At 42.9% G+C, this 25,544-nt stretch overlaps 1 pseudogene; it reads left to right on the top strand.

Annotated features, from left to right (window-relative positions):
* Nucleotides 1–828: 828 nt before the first annotated feature.
* The window catches only part of LOC119315663, a 53,446-nt pseudogene continuing 28,730 nt past the window's right edge, over nucleotides 829–25,544 (top strand).

Here is a 25,544-nt window from a genome sequence, read left to right as displayed (position 1 = left end):
CATCTTGCCTGAAATCCCGCAAGGAAGAAGAACGAGTCCATGAAGAAGACAAATAGACGTAGTCGAACAGATCCTCACAAACGCAACGTTATCGAAACCAACCCAAAGAAGCAACACCGGAAAGAAAGCAAACAATATAGTAAACAACCAACACATAATTATGGCACGATGCGCAATCAAGTATGATGCATGTCCGGTTTAAAGAGGCATGGCATGGCAAAGTGCACAAGCAAACCTACAAATTAAGTGGAGCCCAATATGCAACGGGTTGCATATTGACGGAACACCACATCAATTATTTAGTTCGATCTCGTTTATGCACCCAACAATATTAAATGTTGTTAGCATGGCAAGAGGTGAAACATAATGAAACTATCTAACTAGGCAAGTTTAAATGAGGCCGGAACCACAAAACAACAAGTCCGGAAACTCCTCATGTGCATATATTAGGTTTGGTACTGTTCTTCCCTAAACATAATTTTAGAGTTGTTAAACATGCTAGGTGAGTGCATCATGTTAAACTAGGCATTTTTCTACCCCATTTACATATAAAATTTATTAAATTCCGAGTTACGGTTATTTAGTTATGAATTAAACCATTTTAGCATGACATAGGAGCAAATTTACTCAAACAACATTTAAAACATTTCAAACATAGATGAAAGTTGCATATTATGAAACTAGATGAAATTCTAAGCAAGTTTCATATATAATTTATTTAGATCCGATGCACGGTTGTGGAGTTATTATATGCATGAACCTAAAGGGGTTTTCTGAAAAAACTGCAGTCTCTGGATAAATGGGCAAATTAGCAGAACAAAAAAAAACATGGCGTGGGCCGAATCTGGGACAAGCCCAACAGTGCACAGGGGAGGCTGGGCGCGTCCTCACCTCACCGGGCCCAGAGGAGAAGATGGGCCGGCTGGGCTGGCAGATCTGGCCGGAGAGGCCTGGGCCTCAGCGCTGGAGGGGAGGCAGGCTGACGCAACGGCTCGGGTCAACGCGGGCGCAGCGAAGGCGCTGACTGCAGGTGCGCCGTCCATTTCTGAAGAAAACGAGCAGGGGACAGGCGCGGCGGCAGCTGGGCTTGCGGCGGCGCAAGATCCGGCCGGTGCTTGCCGTATCCGGCGCAGAGGAGGACGGGAATGGAATCCCGGTGGACCGAGGCAGGTCGGGGATGGAAACAGAGGAGCTCCGGGGCCACGACGATCTCTTGTGATTGCTGACAGAGGCGAGGCGTGGAGCGAGGCAGAGATGGGGCTTCAGGTTCGGGCGGCCACCATGGAGGACCATGGCCGGTGCGACAGAGCTGCTGGTCCGGCGACGTTACAACGGAGACGGAGGGCGGCGGAGTCGAGCGAAGGTGCGTGCGAAGGAGAGGAGGGCGACGGGGCTTGATCCTGCTCTGCTGCTGCGGGCACGGGGAAGAGGAGGAGGGAGCTCGGGCTCCTGCGGGTTCGGGCAAGAAACAGAGCAGCTCCAGCGAGGGACTTGGTGCGGCCTTCCGCACGAACGGCGACCTAGACGCAGGGGAGAGGTGGAGGCGCGGTTTTGGCGAGGAGGCGGAGTTCCTGGTACTGCTCGCCGGAGCAACGTCGACGAGGAGGAAGACATCGGGTGGCTCAAGACATGCCGAGCACGGGGCGAGACTTGGCGTCCTTGGCGGTGGAGTGCTCTGCTCAAAACAGAGAGAGATCGGGAAGTGAGAGAGAGAAAAGGAGGAAGAAAGGGAGAGCAAGGGAGGAGGGCGAGGGAGTCTGGCCTGGCGACTCGGGCAGGGAAGCGCGCGGGAGCTTCGGGCGTCCAGATCGGGCACGAAGGAGGACGGCGTACGGGGACGAGGGGTTGGTCAGGCGGGGCTGTGGTGATTGGCTCGTTGGGGAAAACGAGACTGGGAGGAATTTTGGATCGGGAGGGGATGCTGCTGGTTCGGTGTGGGATCCGATGAAGAGAGTGGCGGCGGTGGGATGGATCCCTAGAAATTTGGGATTTTGTCTAGGGTTAGACTAGCTATATATAGTAGGTGGGTTAGACTTAGGGGTATATCGTCCCTCCGATCGCAATCGAACAGTCGTGAATAAAATAGTTAGGAAGACCAAATAAGAAAAATGGTGACGTTTTGTAGATGTTTGGGGATATCCGGATCCAACGGTGACGACTGCTCGGGTCGGGTCCGGGACAATTTCGGACGCGCACGTGAGGGGTTCGATGCACTGTGCAGAGAGGGTTTCGGACCGTGCGGTCGCATCAGACAACTCCGGAAGCGAAGAGGGGAAGGAGGATGGACTAGGTGGGCTGTGGCGAGACTGCAAGGGGGAGAAGAGAGAGAAAGGGCCCGGCATCTATTTCCGGAGACCGAAAACGTCCGACGTTAGACCGGCTATATTGCCGCTATAGTTATCCGTTGGGGCGTCAAACGGACTCCGAACGCGATGAAACTTGGCAGGCGGTCTACTAACAACAAAACAACACCGCACGCCGACTTTCATCCCATTCCGAGAACATTTTCCTGCCACTTATAAAATAATATTTCGGACGTGCCTCGGGCACGTGCAAGTGTGTCTGGACTCGGAACGGAGAAAGGACGGAACTGGGAGACCCGGACTAATGCAAGTTTTAAAACATGATGATGCAATGCACATGATGACATAACAAGATGCAACATGCAAGCGAATGACAAGGCAACAACAGCAAATAACTGGAAGACACCTGGCACCTCGGCCTCGGGGCGTTACACCAGGCTCAGCTGCACGCCCGCTGACAAAAAAATCAAAACAATACAAGAAAAATTCAAAAAAATCCATTTTTTGTGTGATGGATAAATGTATGCGTGAGGTCCGCTCCAATTTTCAACTCATTTGGACGTCTAAGCATCTCTCGACAAAAAAGAAAAATTCAGTCATGCATCAATTTATCTACCATACAAAAAAAATTAGAATTTTTTGAACTTTTCAAATATTTCTTTTGTTTTGTTTCTGATCAGGTGCAGATGAGTCTGGACACCAAAATGCCGCATTCATTTTAGCTACTCTAGTTAGGCTCTAGGGTTAATCCTCTACACCAAACCCAACCAATTCGGGGCATCTATGTCAATAATTTCGCGGCATCTGCTTGCTGATCGTTGCCTAACTTCCCTTCATACTCATACGTGAGAAATTCATCTCAACTACCCGGGCCTCACACGCGGCTGACTGGAAGCGGCCGGCTAGAGGGGAGCGGCGACGGCTGCTGGAGGCGCGCGCCGCGGCAGCTGGAGGGGAGTCGTTGTGTTCTCCGTCGTCGAGTCCCCTTTCCCCGTCTGCTGCTGATCAGCAGGTTATCTAATTGCAGCAGAGCATTGTAAAGCTGAGATCGTAATAGTGTGTAGCTTGCGTATGAGGATTGAGGAGAGGAGATCGTAATAGCTCCCTTCTCCGTTGTAGCCAAATTATTGTTGAATCCCATTCCTTACTGTGACAGAGGAGGTTGGCGGCGAGCTGGCGATGGAGACCGTGTCCTCGGAGACGGCGGAGGACTGGCGCCGCGCGCTCTCCTGCGTGGTGTCCGCCGTCGTCGTCCTCCACGCCACGGCGCCGCGCGCCTTCGACACCGGGGTCGCGGGAAGCAGCCATGCCACGGGCTTCGTCGTCGACAAGTCCCGCGGCATCATCCTCACCAACCGCCACGTCGTCGGGCCCGGGCCTGTGGTCGCGGAGGCAATCTTTGTGAACAGGGAGGAGATACCCGTGTACGCCATCTACAGAGATCCTGTGAGAGTTTTTGTTTTACTATTTGATTCCATTCGTTTCTGCTAGCTTATTCCGTTGCTCATGGCGTATTTTAATCAGTTTTGCTAAGGACCCTGTTTTAATCCAAGCTCCCCCACTCTTCTCTAAACAGGTACACGATTTTGGGTTTTTTCGCTATGATCCAGCTGCCATAAAGTACCTCAAGTACGAGGAGATCCCTGTAACACCTGAAGCAGCATCTATGGGGCTGGAAATTCGGGTTGTCGGTAATGACAGCGGCGAAAAGGTCCTGCCCCATAGAGTTACATGCATATTGGAGATGTCATCCCTTACAAGAGAGTTATCCAATAGACTGGGTTGCATGTTGATTCATGTTGACTGGATACAGGTTTCAATCTTGCCGGGAACATTGGCTCGACTTACTACACAAAGTATGCCTTCCTTTACATGATCAAAGCTTGTATATTCAATCCATGAATCATTATGTATTGCTGCATAAATTCGAAGTCCTAACCTTGTTTTACTTTTCTACTATAAAAGGGATGGTTACAACGATTTCAATACATTCTACATACAGGTAATTCTTTTCAGCTATCCAATATTCTGTATTTTTTTGTTCCAATCGGTGATGCCAATGCATCTAAAATAATGTTTGGTGATTTGCTCCTCTGCGAGTGCTCATAAGTTAAAATATTTTTTGTTCTTTAGGCTGCATCTGGTACTAAAGGTGGCTCTAGTGGTTCCCCTGTTGTTGATTGCCAAGGAAGAGCTGTTGCACTGAATGCAGGAGGCACTACTTCCAGTGCTCCGGCCTTCTACCTTCCATTAGACCGTGTAAGTTGCTTCAGGGCCGGGCCCACTGTTGTGTCAAGTGTGCGGCCCGCACAGGGCCCATAATTTTGGGGGCCCCAAATTTTATATGTAGGCCTAGTAATTTTTAAAGAAAAAACCTATATCAAGGCCGCACTGGGCTGCGAGGCGTTGGAGCTGGGCCTATGTCTTTTGGCCATCGAGCACTACGCTCGGCTCTACAGACTACCGCATCGATCACCAGCGCGTGCGCCTTGCCAGTGGAGCGCATCGATCACCCAAGGCTCCTGATCGTGAGTAAGATGGAAAAACAGATCTCGTGAGATGGAAACAGATCGTGCCTAAAGAAAAACGACGACCCGGCGAAACCGTCGTCTCGAACCCTCGATCAGGCCCCTGTTCCCGGCGAGTCGGCGATGGTACTGAAACGGGATCCAGGGATCGTCTCATCGCCTTCGCCTCATCGGACCTTCCTGTTCCTGCTTCCTCTCCCATATTTCATACTCGTTGGCTCGTTGCATCGTCGAATCGATTTGTGACTGAACCCAGCCTCCAGGTGCTTAGCGAGTCTTTTTTTTGATTAACTTCTATTCCTACTCATAATTCCTAATTTTTGAATTAATTTTTGACAGAGATCGTTACTTCGTGTCTTCATTAGAGATTACGAGGATATCATTGAAGATTTCATTAGAGATTACGAGGATATCATTGAAGATTTCATTAGAGATTACGAGGATATCATTGAAGTTTTTCAAATAAATAGCAACTGGGAATTGAATAGCAGGTATGATTTTTTATACGTCCTATTGTTTTGTAAGACATTATATTATATATATTATAAAAAACTTGCTTCACATATATACATTATAATTGCTCGTAGTTCATTTTTTAGTGACGTAGGGCCCCATCTTTTAGTTTCGCACAGGGCCCCGGATTTTGTCCGCTCGGCCCTGGTTGCTTATGTATCAACACTAATATAGTACTTCCTCATGCTCTAAGTACAGGAAGAACATAAATGTTCTGGGATCATAGAAACCAGATCATCATCTCCTACTTAATCCATTAATTGTTTGGGGCCCTCTTAGCTAACATTATCTGCCTAAATTGTTCCAAGTAGTTAGAACACTCAATCTGATACGTGGCTGTTGGGACCCACTTGGCAGCAAGCCAGAATCTGCTTATATTCCTCGTGGTACACTTCAGGTGTGCATTCTGTCTGATGATCCTTTTGTTCTGTTAGATGCTACCGTTTTAGTTTTCTATTTTGGCACGCATCCCATGGAAACCTACATTTTTGGATGGGGGGAGTAATTGTTTTATCTATTATTTGGGAACTCAGATCATCCATGATCCATTTTTTATTCTGTCCTTTTCAAAGGTGACTTTTCAACACAAAGGTTTCGAAGAAACTCGACGTCTTGGACTCAGGAATGAAACCGAGCAGGTATGATCCTCCTGTGCTCCTTTTTCTAGTTTGGAGAAAGATGTATATCTTGTCTTTTGACGGCTCTGTGTGCTACATGATTAATTGCACCTTGAAATTTCTGCTAGGACAGGCGGTACGACTTGTTTCTCCAGCAGGGGAGACTGGAATGCTGGTTGTTGATTCTTTGGTAATGTTTGCTTCTTGGTTTTGTTATTCCTAAACATGTTTTCTTTTACGCTCAGCTTGTTGCTTCTTCCATTGTACTCCCTCCGTAAAGAAATATAACCTTTCTATCTCATACGGAAACTGCGTAATTCTGTTATTGCAGGTGCCAGATGGACCTGCAGACAAACATCTGGAACCTGGTGACGTGCTGATTCGCATGAACGGGGAGGTACGATTGTTTTCAAACGGTCTACTAATAGTATTTCACCTTAATTTTTTCACCCTGTACTGATGTCTTGTGACTCCATTGATTGTACTGCTGATACCTCTGTTATCATCAATAAGATCTGTGTTGGTGTTCATCATGGCCTTCAACAATTCATTTATATTAGTTGCACCTGATATAAATTTGATTGTGGAAACTTAAGTTGTTAATATTTCAGAACTTATACTTGATTTTTCAGAAAATATTATGCTTGGTTGCTGTTGTATATAGACTGTTCTCTAGGTTATCGAATGCCAATTTGCCAAAAGACATTGCTTCCGAAAGTTATGAAGATTTAGTATACTAGTTTATTAGTGTGCATTCTTCAAATTGTTCTCGCTCCATTAGCAGTGACTTGAATTGGAACACCCGTCTATTGTGGACGACTGTTTTCGTATATCCCTGATTCCCTCTGTTTTGTTGTATGTACCACCAAATATAAGATCAGGGAACTTATTAAGCAATGCACACACCCAATTGACCATGGTTTTTAAGGCAGTAAAGAAGAGGCGAGGCACCTTACCCCTGCCCCAACTATTAAGCACTAAGGCATGAGGTGAGGCTATGCCTTGGACAATCCTAACCTACCTTTTTTTTATGAAAAAGCTGCGCAGCAGCTTTTCATTGAAATAGTAGGGGTAGAAATACAAGAGCAGAGCAGTCAGATACAGCTACAACCAGGGCTTAGCCCAAGTGCCGAGATGGCGCACGGGAAAAACTAAACCATGCCTGAAAAGCCTAATCAGGTTCTAATGGCCTGTGGATCAAGCAGGTGATCCTATTACTCCCAGCTAACGTCCTACATAGAGCATGGGCCGGTGTTGTTTGTTTATTTTTGATGATCCTCGCATTTCTTTCCTTCCAAGTGGTGCACCATGCATAGCAGTGTTGTCCCTAGGCATTTTCAGATGGTGTATTTACCACAGCCCATAGGCTATCAGTTTTTGTAATTTTGTGTGTTGGTTCTCTGAAAGTTACTTCATGTTTCTTGTAGTCACATGCATAACCTAACTATAAAACTCGGCTGCTTGATGTTCACTATATTTCTTTTCGCTGATGCATTTTTCATGTTATGTTAATTTGTCATACAACATTAATTTCTTATTGAACGATGTTCTTAACTATTTACAGATTGTAACACAATTTCTCACTATGGAGTCATTAATTGATGAGAGCGTTGGCAGGGAGATAAATTTGCAGATCGAAAGAGGTGGAGCCCCTTTAACAGTAAAGCTGAAGGTAGTTTGAGAGCTTGACACATCTTATTTAATCTGCATACGAGAGAGCAGTATATATGATGTATTACTCCTGTAATACAACGTGCCCAACTTCATTTTCCTATTGTAACCTCAGTTTGCCACATCATACTTATTTGACTCTTCAGGTAGGGGATTTGCACTCCATAACTCCAAATCATTTCCTGGAAGTTAGTGGTGCTGTCATCCATCCACTTTCATACCAGCAGGTAAGCAACCCTGCTTTCATTATTCTTGACTGAGCCGAATAGCTTACGCTCTCAGAATCTCAGTGTCGTTCTCAGGGAAACCATATGTATTTGTTTCTGTAGTATTCTGCCTTCAAGAACATTTTAATGCAAATAAAATTTGGACAGTGAGTCAGTTTGAAACACTATTCCTTGGTGTCTGTCTTCCTCCTTTCCTCGGCTACAGCATCCTGTCCTTGGAGAGGATCAAGGCCTTGCTAACCAGTAGGAAAGCACCTGATTTTGTAATGTGGGGTGGGGGGCTAATCTGGGTGCCGAGCTTAGGGCATGTAAAGGGGCCTTGCCTGACCAATTAAGTCGTTGGATGTGATTGCTGACGGTGCTGGACTCTCGGCCGACGAGTGGCTTATGCACTACACCTTGGAAGCCTCCCTTGTTCGGCCACCTAATTAGGGTGGTTGGGCACCTGATCCCTGGGTTGGTGTCATGCATCTACAGTTATCAAATGACACCATGATTATGCTCAAAGGCTCGGATCTTGACATTGTTAACCTTAAGTTCCTCTTCTTTGCTTTGAGGCCATGTCGGGTCCTAAGATCAACTTTGACAAGAGTGAGGTGGTGATATTAGGATACTCTGAGGCCGAACAACAGCGGATTGGCGACAACCTAAATTGCAGGTTGTCCTCCTTTCCCATATCTTATTTGGGGATGCCCCTATGAGACTCAAGGGTTATGCTGGTCAAGTTTGACCCACTCATGGGGTGGGTCGCGTCTACAGAACCCTGGCGCAGACGTTTTACTTCCAAATGTAGTAAGACGGCCCTGATTGACACAAATCTCTCTAGCCTTCCCATGTATATGATGGGATTGTATATCTTGCTGGAGCGGGCCGGGTTCGCAACTCGTTTGATAAAGATCTTTCTTGTTTCTTCTGGCAGGCGAGAAAGATCGTCAAAAATACCATATGGTAAAGTGGGTTGACATCTGTTTGCCGAAGGACCTGGAGGGGATAGGCATCCTAGCTTCCCGTCGCATGAACGTGGCCCTCATGCTCCGTTGGGTCTAGCGGATTATGCGAGGGGAGGGGGTTTGTGGTTGCAGCTTCTTCAGACTAAATATTTGCGGGGTGAGCCTCTCCCTGCTTGATCCATCTAACGGATCAAGCAGCAGATCTACCTAGGGGTTACCTTCTCCATCGGCAATGGAGAGGGGACCCTATTTTGGCTCCACGCTTGGCTCGGTGGAACTCCTTAACGTATGGTGTTCCCTAACCTGTTTGCCATTTGCGCGGATCTGATGATGTTGGTGTCTTCAGCTGCCCTAAATGGTCAATGGAACATCTTGCTCCGGTGGTCATTAGGGCATCTGGAGTTAGTAGAGCGAGCTAATTTGCGGACTACCCTCCTCGCTGGTGCTCGCAGAATATTCGAACACTATTTCTTGGTGTCTCGCCATTTCGGGTGTTTTCTCTATCAGCTCGGCATATCATGCTTGGTGTCGCAGGGCGACTATTGCTTGGACATCGCCACTTGGAAAGCGCCCTTGCCCTTGAAGATCAAAAAAATTCTTTGGCAATTGTTGAGGGATCGCCTCCCATCCAAGACGGAGATGAACAAGAGACACGGCCCAGGGAATGACCTCTGCCCTCTGTGTGGGGTCCCTGTCTCGGGGATCCACATCCTCTTTTCTTGCACCACAGCGAGGCTTCTTTGAGGTCTTTTTCTGTGAGGCTCTAGGGCATGATTGGGAGGCCCTAGACTTGGCTGGAATCATTCAAACCAGTGTCAACCAGACCAGTAGGAGGAGACACCTCTTCTGGTTTGTGTTTGCAGTGTTAGCTTGCACTCTGACTTGATCTTCAAATTCCTGGCGTTTTTGCAGCACTACTGGCACCCGTTGTCTAAGTAGCGCGACCGAAAGAGGTTTGGACTGATGATGAACGCGATGCATGATGACGCTAGCCTCCTTGCCTCGCAACAAGTCCCCTCACTCTGCGGCCACTTGGTGGTCTTTTCTCCCTATTGCTTTTATGCTTTTCTTAGGCGTGTTTGTGCCGATGCCCCAGTAGGATCTTCTATTTCTTTGAACTTGACACTCTTGTATGGACGTGGTGTTGGCTTTATTTATATAGTGGGGTGAAAGCCTATTTTGAGAGTACACATCCTATCATTCTCTGCCACCGGTAGCTCTGGCCTTTGTTGTGTGTATAGTAGGGTTACTGATTCTCCTTTTGTTGGAGGCGTGTGGATCTAGTCTGGGCTTGGTGTCGATGACCCTTTCTCGGATGTGGATCGTTGCCTCAGCCCAAGCTCATGCCAGGACCCTCTCTCCTGACGAGGAGGAGCTTGGATCTGGATCCTTCTCCGATCTACTCCATATCTGGCGATTGTTTGGCTAAACAAGATAACCATGGTTTTTGATGCCATATGTTTGAAGAATGCCTTGAAGGTACTCATACCAAGGATGTTAGAGTTTCTTTGTTTCGGACGTTCCATGACGGCAGGTGAGAGATGTTTGTCCCCAGATTTAGTGAACAAGGCATTTGAAGTCTGAGCTCCGTGAAGCTTATCTGTTATCTACACGTCAGAACATTCAAGCCTTAGGTCACTGCCAATTAGACCACCAGCAGAGGCGAGCATAGTTACTTAGACTACTTTGGGCCCCCGAAGACTCCAGTCGTGGTTGTGAGATGGTATTCTTGCCTGATCTGCCATCAGACTCCTTCTGTAGCCTTCCTCATCTTTGTTATGTACTTCTCCGTTTTTATTTACTCTGCATATTAGTTTTGATCAAAGTCAAACTTTACAAACTTTGATAAAGCTAATAGACAAAAATATTAACATATACAATAAAAAATCAATACCATTAGATTCATTGTTGAATGTTCTTCTACATCATATAGATTTGTTATGCTAAATATTTATATTCTTTTCTATAAATTTGATTAAATTTTACAAAGTTTGACTTCAGTTAACTATAATATGCGGAGTAAATAAAAACGAAGGGAGTAGTATCTTTAGCTTTCTTCATATATGTGCATTGCACCAGTGGTGGGTCTAGTGGGGGTGTGCCGTGGGTGCCCCGGCACCCCCTCCAAAGTTGTAAAATAAATTTTACTATATAGTTAACACTAAATATCAATTAAGTTGTTGTTATTTTTGGACTATTTATTGAGATTATGATGATGCTTAGTGTAAGCTTTGACGTGTGGCACCCCCAAGCTTGCAATTCTAGGTCGGCCACTGCATTGCACCATGTTTCAAAACTGTCCTATGTCAAACTACTTTAAGTTTGAACAAATCTATGAACAATATATTAGCATTTATAGCACCAAATTAATTTCATTAGACTCATCATAGAATATATTTTTCATAACCTGTGTATTTGATGTTGTAGGTATTAGCATGCTTTTCTATATAATACTTGGTCAAACTTAAAGTAGTTTGACCTAGGACAACACTAAAACTTCAACTAATTTGGGACGGTGGGAGTATGTATTATAAGCTTTAATGAAATACTCCCCTCCGCAAAGAAATATAAAAGCGTTTAGATCACTGAGTACCTTTTAGTTGTAAAAAGGGAGACTATATGTTTATGTAGTCTATGAAAGCATCTCCCTCTGTAAAGAAAATATAAGAGCGTTTAGATCACAAAAGTAGTGATCTAAACGCTCTTATATTTCTTTACAGAGTGAGTACCTTTTACTTGTAAAAAGAGAGACTATATTTATGTTTATGTAGTCTATGAAAGCATCATTGTACATAACTTAAACTAATCTTGTATTTTCCGTCCAAAAAACTAATCTTGTATGTAATGATGTTTCAGGCTAGACACTTCGGGTTCAAATGTGGTCTTGTATATGTTGCTGAACCTGGGTAAGACATCTGACAATTCATGTTCTATTTCCTGAGATTTCTGTCTTATTCAACATGGTGCGACGCAGGTACATGCTCTCCCGGGCATCGGTTCCACGATATTCTATTATCAAAAAGTTTGCAAGAAAGGATATTGCAGATTTAGGTGACTTTATTGCGGTTATTTCAGAACTGTCTAGGAGAGAACGAGTGCCTCTTGAATATGTAACATACACTGCCCGACATCGGAACAAGGTAGGAAAATATTGTGACGACCCGTGTCATTATTACTATAGATAATGACACTAGTCCTTGGATTATTTCTTGACAAAATCTTGTCTTGTCAAATAATAATCCATGTCAGAGATATGCAACAGGGAAATAGCTAGAGATGGTCATTTATATTACAATACCTTGCCACACAGGGCTAAAAGTCTCAGGTAGGCTTCTCACATGTTTTGCCAAATTATTACATTTCCTAACACCGGAGTTCCAACTAGCAGTACTAGATAGATGATGATAAAATAGTTTCTGGATTACATAGCTAGATCATAGTTACTTATTCATCCCAACCCCCATATGTGGCATCCAGATCGTACATAGCACTAGATGGATCCACATCTAGGTCCCCTGTGTAGTTGTAGTCATCACCATTGCTCTCCTCACTTGGTCCAGTAGGATTCTCATACAAGCTTTGCTCTAAGAAAAAGATGATTAATAGCAAGAGTGAGTACAAAGTACTCAGCAAGCTCAAAAAGCAAAATGCAACACTCATGATAGCTCAATATAAATCAACAAGTCCTACCTCAACTCAACACCTTTCAAAATAACCATTTGTTGCAGAAAGTTTATTTCAATTTATAAAAGCTATCAAACACTCGTATTGCGAGATAGACCACCAATAGGTCCCCATAATCCCCAATCCAAGAGACTGGCATGAATCCTTTAACTCTGCAGAGTTTGTATCACTTTACCCATAGAACTCGAAACCATAATTGCCATCTGCATTTCCTTAGATGCGAGACATGGTTTAGAACCTAAGCTTTTTCCCATTTGTATATTATATCTTCACCCGGCTAGTGTCACTAGCCGTTGTGTCGTGTTTCGGAACCCGCACTCCACCAACGCTTAATATATATAGCGCTTGCTAATGCATCCATCCGGCATTAGCGTGGGAACTCATCGCCCATCCTACTACTACTTATCCATGTGGAGAGTATAATAACTTGATGGTATTGGGCTCAACTCGTCTTAGACGAGACCATGGTTGATACGGTTGTAGTACGGCGCATAAAACGAGTGAAAGTTATTTAATTCTTAATATACTAGCCATATGTAGAGGGCCCCACCTTCCAGTATGTCCATCCAGGACACCCTCTACCCACCAAATAATTATAAAAAAAATAAATAAATCAATGGATTAGCTGCTCCATCAGCTAACCCAACTTTTTGGCAATAGTCACTCCACACAATTTATTACCAAAACATTTTATGCAAGTTGATGATAAGATGCAGTAAAGAATAGTGTTTTTCAAAAATAGCTCTACTCAGCATGATCAAGGAGAGCTTGCCTGAGTTCTCGTACTCAGACCCGGACTCAGTTTGCTTCTGTAGCGTCTCCTTCTCCTGACTGTACTCGCTTCCTGCAGTTCGGCAAATATATACTTCGAGACTAAGTCGAGTGAATACTAGGAAAATAAAAAAATGTACGTCAGTGCAGTGTGGTCATCCTACAGTCAAATATTACTTTTTTTCTAATGTCTTTTTACTAAGCTTGCATTAGTATGCGTACTAGGTGTGCACCTGGATAAGTTACTAAGCTAATTTATCCTCCACGTGCCCTCTCCCTTTCTCTAAACTAAGCCTATCTCTCACTTCCCTGTACTAGTTCTGTACTAGTAGTCCTCAACCGAACAGAGCACCCACTAGTATTACTAGTCCAGTGAGAACACAAGTAATACAGAATGATGCTCCTCTGCTCCTTGCCCAGATCGGCGCCGCCGCCAGCGACGGGAAAGATGCCGCTGCTAGATCCTCCACACTCTCTCTCCCCTGACGTGAATCCCCATATTATCCCCATGAATTTCAGCCTCAACTCTCTAATCCCTCTGTGTGTGTGTGTGTTCCTTTGGCTTGCAGGTCAAACCCTATTGGGGATGTGATTTCCCTGCTCCAGATTGAAGTGGTTGGCGTTGGGCGCCGCCGTGATGCTGGATGGTGCAGGTCAGAGCTCCAGTGTGTGTCCGTGGAGCAGATCCACCATGGGTGCAGGTTAGTGGTGCCCTTGTTCCTTTCTCAAATATTTAGATAGTCAAGTTCTCAGATTTAGTAGATTAAAATGGCTCCCATGTGTGTGTACTGAACATGTTCACCCCTTTGAATAATCTTGGTGTATTTCTGCTGCCTAATTAATTTGAGAACTTTTTATTGTACATCTTAATGCCTTATCCATATTTCCTAGTACTGTTGCTTCCAAGATCTGGGGTAGATGTTCCTGCTGTGACTTTTGTGCACCTATGATTAATTAGGATACTTCTGCGTGCATCTGTGAATGACTATGAGACTTGTGTGTGCATCTGGGCTGGTCTTCTTTGTGTATGTGAGAAATATATAGTGGCAGAAGAAGAAGAACTCACCTTTCTTCTTTTGCCCTCTCTGTTGGTCCTACTCTTGCTGCTCCTACGCTCCAAGTCCACTCCAGTAGGCTAGATTGTAGCTCCAGCCTGTCCCCTTCAGTCTACTGATGATTTCTCAGGTCACCATCTTCACTTATTGATCTTGGATATTTGTTGGTTGTGAACAGGGGAATGGAAATGCTACTGAGAAGAAGAAGAGAGTTTGGTCTGGCTATTTGGAAGCAGAGTGAAGAGTGTGCTACGGTGAAACCTTAGCCAGGTTACTCCTCCTCTCTTTCTAGTACCTAGCTAGTTATGGCTGCCCATCCCTGCTGTACAGTGTAGTCATTTGTGGAGTCTCTCTATTGGCTAGGAGTTGCAGCCCATGCCTAGACCAACTGTTAGTCAATTGACTACTGATATCTATAATGCACGTGATGGTGGTGGTCAATGTGTATCCCAAATATGTCTCATTGTTAACTGCTTTGACCACGAGATATTTTTGGGTTGGTCTAAGTTTGGTGTGCCCTTTGTTGTATAGCTTAGCATAGTCTGGTCTCTCTCTCTCTTTCTATATATATATATATATTTTTTTTCAAAGATTTGTAATACACTTGTACAGCTATACTGTCTGAGGTTTATGAATATAAATATATATATATACTTGAGTGGTTATGAATGCTTGTTGAAGAAATCTGATGTGTATTTGCTTAATGGATTCTACTTAATTATCTAGTTAAGGGTGGAAATACTATGTGAAAATATACGGGTCGTTACATCCTACCCTCCTAAGAAAAAGATTTCGTCCTCGAAATCGAAAACTTACTTAAAAAGGTTGGGGTAGGTTACTCGTAGGTCTTCCTCCTTCTCCCACGTCGCCTCACGAACTGAGTGGTTCTTCCATTGCACTTTGCAGAACTGAATGGTCCTTGTCCTGAGCTTGCGGTCTTCAACTTCTAAGATCTTCAATGGTCGTTCTTCATACGCCAGGTCTGGTTGTAATTCAATTTCCAAGTCTGATACTTGTGGTGGTGGCTTGTTGCATTTCTTAAGTTGAGATATGTGGAAGACATTGTGAATTCTTGATAAACGTTCTGGTAACTCCAACTTATAAGCAGATGTTCCCTTTTCCTCCAAAATTTTAAATGGCCCAACATATCTAGGACTCAACTTTCCTTTGATTCCAAAGCGTCTAACCCCTCTCATAGGTGATACTTTTAGATACACCAAGTCTCCCACTGCCAATTGCATAACCCTCCTATTCCGGTCAGCATAGCTCTTTTGCCTATTTTGTGCAATCTGGAGTCGTTCTTTGATTAGTTGGATCTTCTCATCATTCTCTCTCACTATGTTAGGACCAAGTAATGGTCTCTCTCCAACTTCATACCAGCATATAGGTGATCTGCATTTCCTCCCATACAATGCCTCATATGGAGCCATTTGTATGCTGGATTGATAACTATTATTGTAAGCAAATTCTGCTAGGTGTAGATGCTTATCCCATGATTCTCCAAAGTTCATTGCACATGCTCTCAACATATCCTCAAGGATCTGATTTACCCGCTTTGTCTGGCCATCAGTTTGGGGATGATAAGCCGTGCTAAAGTGGAGCTCGGTTCCAAGAGACTTCTGTAGGCTCTTCCAAAAGCTTGATGTAAACACGGAACCTCGGTCAGATGTTATGGTCTTTGGCACACCATGGAGGGTAACTATTCTCTCTAAGTACAGTTCAGCCAACTTATCAAAGGAATATTTCTGGTTTGTAGCAATGAAGTGTGCTGACTTAGTGAGTCGGTTGACCACAACCCATATAGCATCCTTCTTTTTCGGTGTCATGGGCAAACCAGTAATAAAATCCATACAAAGATCTTCCCATTTCCACTCTGGTGTCTCTAATGGCTTTAATAACCCGACAGGCCTTTGATGCTCCGCTTTTACCCTCTGACAAGTGTCACACTTGCTGACATATTCTGCGATTTCCCTCTTCATACCAGGCCACCAAAAATTTCCCTTCACATCCTTATACATCTTCGTGCTCCCAGGATGGATAGTGTACAAAGTGTCATGAGCTTCATGCAAAATAATTTCCTTGATCTGTAGGTCATCTGGCACACAGATTCTACTATGGTTCCAAAGAACTCCTTCCTGGTCCAACCTGAATTGTGAAGGCTGACCTGCTTGAATTCTTCTCGTTTCCTCCTTGATGAATGCATCCATTGCTTGCTTTTCCTTAATCTGATCTAGCAATGTGGGGTGAAATGTCATGGCTGCTATATTAGCACTAGATGTGGCCTCTCTCAGCTCTATTCCCATCTTTGCAAGATCCTGCAGTAGCTCTTTGCCATACCCTTCAATTGATATGTGGTTGCATTCTTCTTTCTACTAAGTGCATCTGCCACTACATTTGCCTTACCAGGGTGGTAGTTAATTGTCAGATCATAATCCTTCATTAGTTCCAGCCACCTCCTCTGCCTCATGTTCAACTCTTTTTGTGTAAATATCTATTTGAGACTCTTGTGGTCGTTGTACAGTGTGCACTTAGAACCATATAGATAGTGCCTTCATGTTTTCAGTGCAAAGACAACAGCTCCCAACTCCAAGTCATGGGTAGGGTAATTTACTTCATGTGTCTTTAATTGCCTAGAAGCATAGGCTATCACTCTATCATTTTGCATCAGAACACATCCTAGTCCAGATTTTGAAGCATCACAATACACCACATAATCTTGTCCACTTTCAGGTAATGCCAACACTGGTGCGGTAGTTAACCTTTTCTTTAGTTCCTCAAAACTTCTCTCACACTCTTCAGTCCAAATAAATTTAGCTTCTTTCCTAAGCAATTTGGTGATTGGTGTTGTAATCTGCGAAAACCCTTTTATAAATCTGCGGTAGTATCCAGCAAAGCCCAAGAAACTCCTTATCTCACTTGGGTTGGTCGGACGAGCCCAAGACACAACTGTGTCAATTTTGGATGGGTCAACCTCAACTCCTCTTCCTGAAATTACGTGCCCCAAGAAAGCTACTTGGTCCAGCAAAAACTCACACTTACTAAATTTTGCATACAACTGATTCTCTCTTAAGATTTGAAGTGCTATCCTCAAGTGTTCAGCATGCTCTTCCTTGCTTCTTGAATATATTAATATGTCATCAATAAAGACCACTACAAACTTGTCCAAATATTGCATAAAAATCTTGTTCATCAAGTTCATGAACATAGCTGGGGCATTAGTTAGACCGAATGGAACCACAGTGTACTCATGGTGTCCATATTGAGATACAAATGTCGTCTTCTCAATATCCTCTTCCTTCACTTTCATTTGGTGATATCCAGATCTCAAGTCAATTTTCGAGAAGACACATGCACCCTTGAGTTGATCAAATAAATCATTTATTCTCGGTAACGGATACTTATTCTTTACAGTTACCTTGTTAAGGTCTCGAAAATCTGTGCATAGCCTCAACCCTCCATCCTTTTTCTCTGCAAATAATACTGGTGCTCCCCATGGTGACATGCTTTCCCTAATGAATCCTTTTTCCTTCAGCTCATCCAATTGTTTCTTTAGCTCCACTAACTCTGGCTGTGACATTTTGTAGGGCCTTTTGGAGATGGGTGATGCCCCAGGCATTAAAACAATGCTGAACTCTAACTCCCTATCAGGCGGCTTACCCGGCAGTTCATCCACCCTTAACTAGATAATTAAGCAGAATCCATTAAGCAAATACACATCAAATTTCTTCAACAAGAATTCATAACCACTCAAGTATATATATATATATTTATATTCATAAATCTCAGACAGTATAGCTGTACAAGTGTATTACAAATCTTTGAAAAATATATATATATATAGAAAGAGAGAGAGAGACCAGACTATGCTAAGCTATACAACAAAGGGCACACCAAACTTAGACCAACCCAAAAATATCTCGTGGTCAAAGCAGTAAACAGTGAGACATATTTGGGATACACATTGACCACCACCATCACGTGCATTATAGATATCAGTAGTCAATTGACCAACAGTTGGTCTAGGCATGGGCTGCAACTCCTAGCCAATAGAGAGACTCCACAAATGACTACACTGTACAGCAGGGATGGGCAGCCATAACTAGCTAGGTACTAGAAAGAGAGGAGGAGTAACCTGGCTAAGGTTTCACCGTAGCACACTCTTCACTCTGCTTCCAAATAGCCAGACCAAGCTCTCTTCTTCTTCTCAGTAGCATTTCCATTCCCCTGTTCACAACCAACAAATATCCAAGATCAATAAGTGAAGATGGTGACCTGAGAAATCATCAGTAGACTGAAGGGGACAGGCTGGAGCTACAATCTAGCCTACTGGAGTGGACTTGGAGCGTAGGAGCAGCAAGAGTAGGACCAACGGAGAGGGCAAAAGAAGAAAGGTGAGTTCTTCTTCTTCTGCCACTATATATTTCTCACATACACAAAGAAGACCAGCCCAGATGCACACACAAGTCTCATAGTCATTCACAGATGCACGCAGAAGTATCCTAATTAATCATAGGTGCACAAAAGTCACAGCAGGAACATCTACCCCAGATCTTGGAAGCAACGGTACTAGGAAACATGGATAAGGCATTAAGATGTAAAATAATAAGTTCCCAGATTAATTAGGCAGCAGAAATACACCAAGATTATGCAAAGGGGTGAACATGTTCAGTACACACACATGGGAGCCATTTTAATCTACTAAATCTGAGAACTTGACTATCTAAATATTTGAGAAAGGAACAAGGGCACCACTAACCTGCACCCATGGTGGATCTGCTCCACGGACACGCACTGGAGCTCTGACCTGCACCATCCAGCATCACGGCGGCGCCCAACGCCAACCACTTCAATCTGGAGCAGGGAAATCACATCCCCAATAGGGTTTGACCTGCAAGCCAAAGGAACACACACACACACACAGAGGGGGATTAGAGAGTTGAGGCTGAAATTCATGGGGATAATATGGGGATTCACGTCAGGGGAGAGAGAGTGTGGAGGATCTAGCAGCGGCATCTTTCCCGTCGCTGGCGGCGGCGCCGATCTAGGCAAGGAGCAGAGGAGCATCATTCTGTATTATTACTTGTGTTCTCACTGGACTAGTAATACTAGTGGGTGCTCTGTTCGGTTGAGGACTACTAGTACAGAACTAGTACAGGGAAGTGAGAGATAGGCTTAGTTTAGAGAAAGGGAGAGGGCACGTGGAGGATAAATTAGCTTAGTAACTTATCCAGGTGCACACCTAGTACGCATACTAATGCAAGCTTAGTAAAATGACATTAGAAAAAAAAGTAATATTTGACTGTAGGATGACCACACTGCACTGACGTACATTTTTTTATTTTCCTAGTATTCACTCGACTTAGTCTCGAAATATATATTTGCCGAACTGTAGGAAGCGAGTACAGTCAGGAGAAGGAGACGCTACAGAAGCAAACTGAGTCCGGGTCTGAGTACGAGAACTCAGGCAAGCTCTCCTTGATCATGCTGAGTAGAGCTATTTTTGAAAAACACTATTCTTTACTGCATCTTATCATCAACTTGCATAAAATGTTTTGGTAATAAATTGTGTGGAGTGACTATTGCCAAAAAGTTGGGTTAGCTGATGGAGCAGCTAATCCATTGATTTATTTATTTTTTTTATAATTATTTGGTGGGTAGAGGGTGTCCTGGATGGACATACTGGAAGGTAGGGCCCTCTACATATGGCTAGTATATTAAGAATTAAATAACTTTCACTCGTTTTATGCGCCGTACTACAACCGTATCAACCATGGTCTCGTCTAAGACGAGTTGAGCCCAATACCATCAAGTTATTATACTCTCCACATGGGTAAGTAGTAGTAGGATGGGCGATGAGTTCCCACGCTAATGCCGGATGGATGCATTAGCAAGCGCTATATATATTAAGCGTTGGTGGAGTGCGGGTTCCGAAACCCGACACAACGGCTAGTGACACTAGCCGGGTGGAGATATAATATACAAATGGGAAAAAGCTTAGGTTCTGAACCATGTCTCGCATCTAAGGAAATGCAGATGGCAATTATGGTTTCGAGTTCTATGGGTAAAGTGATACAAACTCTGCAGAGTTAAAGGAAAACATGAATTCATGCCAGTCTCTTGGATTGGGGATTATGGGGACCTATTGGTGGTCTATCTCGCAATACGAGTGTTTGATAGCTTTTATAAATTGAAATAAACTTTCTGCAACAAATGGTTATTTTGAAAGGTGTTGAGTTGAGGTAGGACTTGTTGATTTATATTGAGCTATCATGAGTGTTGCATTTTGCTTTTTGAGCTTGCTGAGTACTTTGTACTCACTCTTGCTATTAATCATCTTTTTCTTAGAGCAAAGCTTGTATGAGAATCCTACTGGACCAAGTGAGGAGAGCAATGGTGATGACTACAACTACACAGGGGACCTAGATGTGGATCCATCTAGTGCTATGTACGATCTGGATGCCACATATGGGGGTTGGGATGAATAAGTAACTATGATCTAGCTATGTAATCCAGAAACTATTTTATCATCATCTATCTAGTACTGCTAGTTGGAACTCCGGTGTTAGGAAATGTAATAATTTGGCAAAACATGTGAGAAGCCTACCTGAGACTTTTAGCCCTGTGTGGCAAGGTATTGTAATATAAATGACCATCTCTAGCTATTTCCCTGTTGCATATCTCTGACATGGATTATTATTTGACAAGACAAGATTTTGTCAAGAAATAATCCAAGGACTAGTGTCATTATCTATAGTAATAATGACACGGGTCGTCACAGGTGGTATCAGAGCCAGGTTACTCCTCCTCTCTTTCTAGTACCTAGCTAGTTATGGCTGTCCATCCCTGCTGTACAGTGTAGTCATTTGTGGAGTCTCTCTATTGGCTAGGAGTTGCAGCCCATGCCTAGACCAACTGTTGGTCAATTGACTACTGATATCTATAATGCACGTGATGGTGGTGGTCAATGTGTATCCCAAATATGTCTCACTGTTTACTGCTTTGACCACGAGATATTTTTGGGTTGGTCTAAGTTTGGTGTGCCCTTTGTTGTATAGCTTAGCATAGTCTGGTCTCTCTCTCTCTTTCTATATATATATATATATATATATTTCAAAGATTTGTAATACACTTGTACAGCTATACTGTCTGAGGTTTATGAATATAAATATATATACACTTGAGTGGTTATGAATGCTTGTTGAAGAAATCTTATGTGTATTTGCTTAATGGATTCTACTTAATTATCTAGTTAAGGGTGGAAATACTATGTGAAAATATACGGGTCGTTACAAATATTCCCTGGCGGCTTTATCATGAAAAATCTTCTTTATCTATTTGTTAGAATACAACTAAAATTTTGTCTTATTGGTGTGCCCAGTGTACAATAGTTACAATTTATCAGCATGGATGGTATGCAACACCTCAGTTATATACTCGAAATGATGCAACTGGATTGTGGATTGCAAAATCAGCTATGCTACTGGAATCTCCATATGTAGTTTCCATTCATCAACGTGGTCATAGGGATGTGAACTCAAATGTTGATGAGAATATAGCTGTTGAAGGAACCGTGTCATCTTCTAGAGATTTAGATGACATAAAAGGTGTTTCACGGCATTCTTCTAGCATGGAAGGCTCTGACCTTGCTAGAACAATATCTGGTAACACTTCATTGGCAGAACAAGTAATTAAACCAGCCCTTGTGAAGTTTGAGGTGAGAAACATCTATACTTTGATTTTGGAAGGAATCATGTAGTCATGGTGCATCAGATTAATATTTTTAGATCTTGTCATGACACTATACCTGTTTCGTAGCCTACCCTAACTAAAATGGTTAATGTGGTAGAAGCTTACCCACGACTCCACACAAATAATGTTGTAAAAACAGTTCTGCCAATGATAAAACAAAATTCACACATTGGACCTTTGGTGAATACAGTAATATGGTCCTCTAAAAAAAATTCATGACTGAATTAATCATAATCTGCGTCCACCAACAACAGGCTAAAATTTTCTAACATTCTGAGGAAAGAAGTTCGACTTCCAGAATGGCACAATACATTAGACAAGCGCTGGTAGTTGTCTACACTTTTTCTTTGAGAAAAACACAAAAGCTTGTCTTCATGAATTGTAAAGTTTTCTTACTTTTGTGGAAGCCTATTGAGAGAAAGGAAACTTTGTGAATTCCCATGGACTCAAGGCCAATATAAAGGTGGTGGGATATATGGTATTCCCTCAGTTCCAAAGTAAGTGTCGAGGTTTTAGTTCAAACAAATTTGAAGTAAAACCTCGACACTTACTTTGGAACTGAGGGAGTAACACATTCATGTTAGAGAGACTCCCGGGTGAGAGCTAAGCTAGTGTTCTAACAAAACTGACTCACTGATAGGGTACGACAACTACATCTGTTTGCTAAGTTTAGAACCCAGACAATCTAGAGACACATCACCAGACACAGAGTCTCCCCCAATGACAAGGGGGATTACGGTGGCAGCAACTCCAACTGGTGCCATGATACCATGTTATGAGGGAAATCAACTTATGTCCTATCCTCTCGGCTCAAGGCCAATATATAGTTACCCAATCAGATTAGAATCAGATTCTATCTTTAACTACACCCAGACTCAACACGACTACAGATTATTGGTTTCTTGTGCATCGGTTCTTTATGCAATTTTGTTTCATGAGGAAATAAAGAACTAGTGTCACCAAATAGGGGACTAAAGTTATGGTTATTTTCGTGAGACATGTGAGGTCTACATTTGGTAGTTCATTTATCATCTTTGAGGTTACTTATGGTTTCATTCCCTTGCTACTTGTGGCACCTAATGGCGTCAATGGTCAGAAAAATGGGCTTCATCTTCAGAAATTCAGCAAAGATGGTGATTGATAGTGAACGGCTGGCACTCCTATATGTCAATTGTGTCCAATAAATGCCATGTTTTTTCCTTAGTGTTGTCCAGTGGCGGAGCTTAGTGAGGGCCAAAGGGGGCCATGCCCCCTCCCCCCAACCAATTATTGTCAATGATCGTACGCCTACGTGGCAAAACGTGCACGTATGTGGTTACAGAATCAATCAACCTGTTTGTGTGCTAGCTTGTACGCACGCATAGCTCTGCTGGGTGATTTAATTTAGTGCTTTAAAACCAACAGTTGTGTGCATTATAGCACAATGTACCATGCACTTGTTAGTTTTGAGCTGTAGCTTTTGTGTTTCTTGTTAAAAACCACCTCACTCGTATATCTCTAATTTTCTAATTTTCTATATATAGGTGCGCGTGCCACCAATATGCATGATTGATGGAGTGCATGCTAAACATTTCATTGGAGCTGGTGTGGTAATACATCATTCTGACTCTCTTGGTCTGATTGCTGTTGATAGGAATACAGTTGTTGTATCTATCTCTGATATAATGGTTTCTTTTGCTGCATATCCCATTGAAATACCTGGAGAGGTATGAGTTATCCTCCCTTTCCTAATTGTAATTTGAAGGTATACATAATTTCCATTTAATAGTAGCTTCCACTTTTTGGCTTTCAGGTTATTTTTCTGCATCCTTTTCACAACTTTGCATTGGATGCATATGATCCTTCGACACTAGGAGTTGGAGCATCCATTATCCGGGCTTCTAAACTTCTTACTTGTTTGTTTTCTGTAGAGTGCTTTCATGCATTTCTCAAACTAAATTGGACAGTCAAAGAAAGAATAAATTGCAGAACTGGCAAGTAATGTGGCTAGTCTCTGGTTTACTTTCTTTAAGATTTTTTCATATATTTCTCATAACTAAACTAGTTGGTGAAAAGAAAGTGAACTGTCCAAATAATAAAGCTACTCGTGAATAATTTTTTAATGGGTTAGCACTGGACACATTCATTTGTTCTCTTCTGATTCTTTTCCAGTTTTTATTTGTCATTGGGCGGGGTCGCGGGGGCATTGCCCCCCCCCCCCAGCCTTGATACAATCACTGAAGGAAAAATATATATATTAGGGTCTTAAATAGAAGAAAGTGTAGTCATTAGCCTCCCCAAACATTAATGTTTTCTCTTTATCCCCCCTGACATCTTCGTCTAGTTCCACCACTGCTTACCCTTAATGTATATTGAAATCCTGAGATGAATTACACAAAAGTTATTGGATATACTTGTTTTCTTATATTTCATTTTTTTATTAATAATCGCAATCATGCTATCACTAAAATGACCTACCCGGTAGTGAAATTTCTATTTCCTTCTGGCAGAAACTAATTTGGACCATGCGGTCTGTTTTCATGTTTTAAGAAATTCCTTAATTTTTTATATGTGTAGAACCTGCCTTGCGCCGAGGAGATTCTGTGTACCTAGTTCGTCTAATTGATAGTTTACATGCTAAATCAAGGAAATCAATCGTAACCAATTGGCAAGCTGTTAATATTTGCTCAAGTGACTTTCCACGGTAGCATGCAATGAATATGGAGGTCATTAAGCTCGATACTGGTACGTTCTATAAACATTTCAACAAAACTGAGTTCTTGTGTCTCAATTTTTCATATTAACTATGTAGGGAAATGTTTATTACAGATTCTGATATCGAACTATCGGGTGTGTTGACCGACGAGCAAGGGAGAGTTCAAGCACTATGGGCAAGTATTTCCAGCCAGGTCAGCTTTCATTGGAGTGTTCACATTAGTCTGTTGTCCAAGTATTGATGCATTAGCCGCATGATGTCTCCAACATAAAGTAAATGGGCAATAGAAGAGAAACATATTCACCGCATAGACCTTAAATTGCTGAAATATGTTATGAGTACTTGCGCTAAAGAGGATGAATTGTTTTGTTTTTTACCTGTCATAGCGAGTCATAACCTCTACATCTGATGCTGTGATTCCAACGTACTAATTGAGGTATAACGCAATTAATTATTTTGTACAGCTCTTTGGTTGTGGCAAAGAAGGGGGCCATCAATTTGTTGTAGGTATACCAATATACCTGATAAGTCAAGTCCTTGAGAAGATAATCTCTGGTGCTCCTGGACCATCTCGTCTTATCAATGGAATTAGGAGACCAATGCCATTTGTCAGACTTCTGGAGGTGGAGATTTATCCAACTTTGCTCGCAGAGGCAAGTAGTTATGGATTGAGCGATAGATGGGTGCAGGTAATTAGATCTCTTTATCTTTTAGCCTTGTCTGAAATTGCTATCTAATCTGAAAAACATCATATGTAATACTGTCGCTTTTTTCTGTGGCT

Source organism: Triticum dicoccoides, chromosome 6A (assembly GCF_002162155.2).
Source record: "Triticum dicoccoides isolate Atlit2015 ecotype Zavitan chromosome 6A, WEW_v2.0, whole genome shotgun sequence".
In the NCBI taxonomy this organism is placed as follows: domain Eukaryota; kingdom Viridiplantae; phylum Streptophyta; class Magnoliopsida; order Poales; family Poaceae; genus Triticum; species Triticum dicoccoides.
The sequence above is the reverse complement of the archived record's forward strand: the minus strand, read 5'-3'. Positions and strand labels throughout refer to the sequence as shown.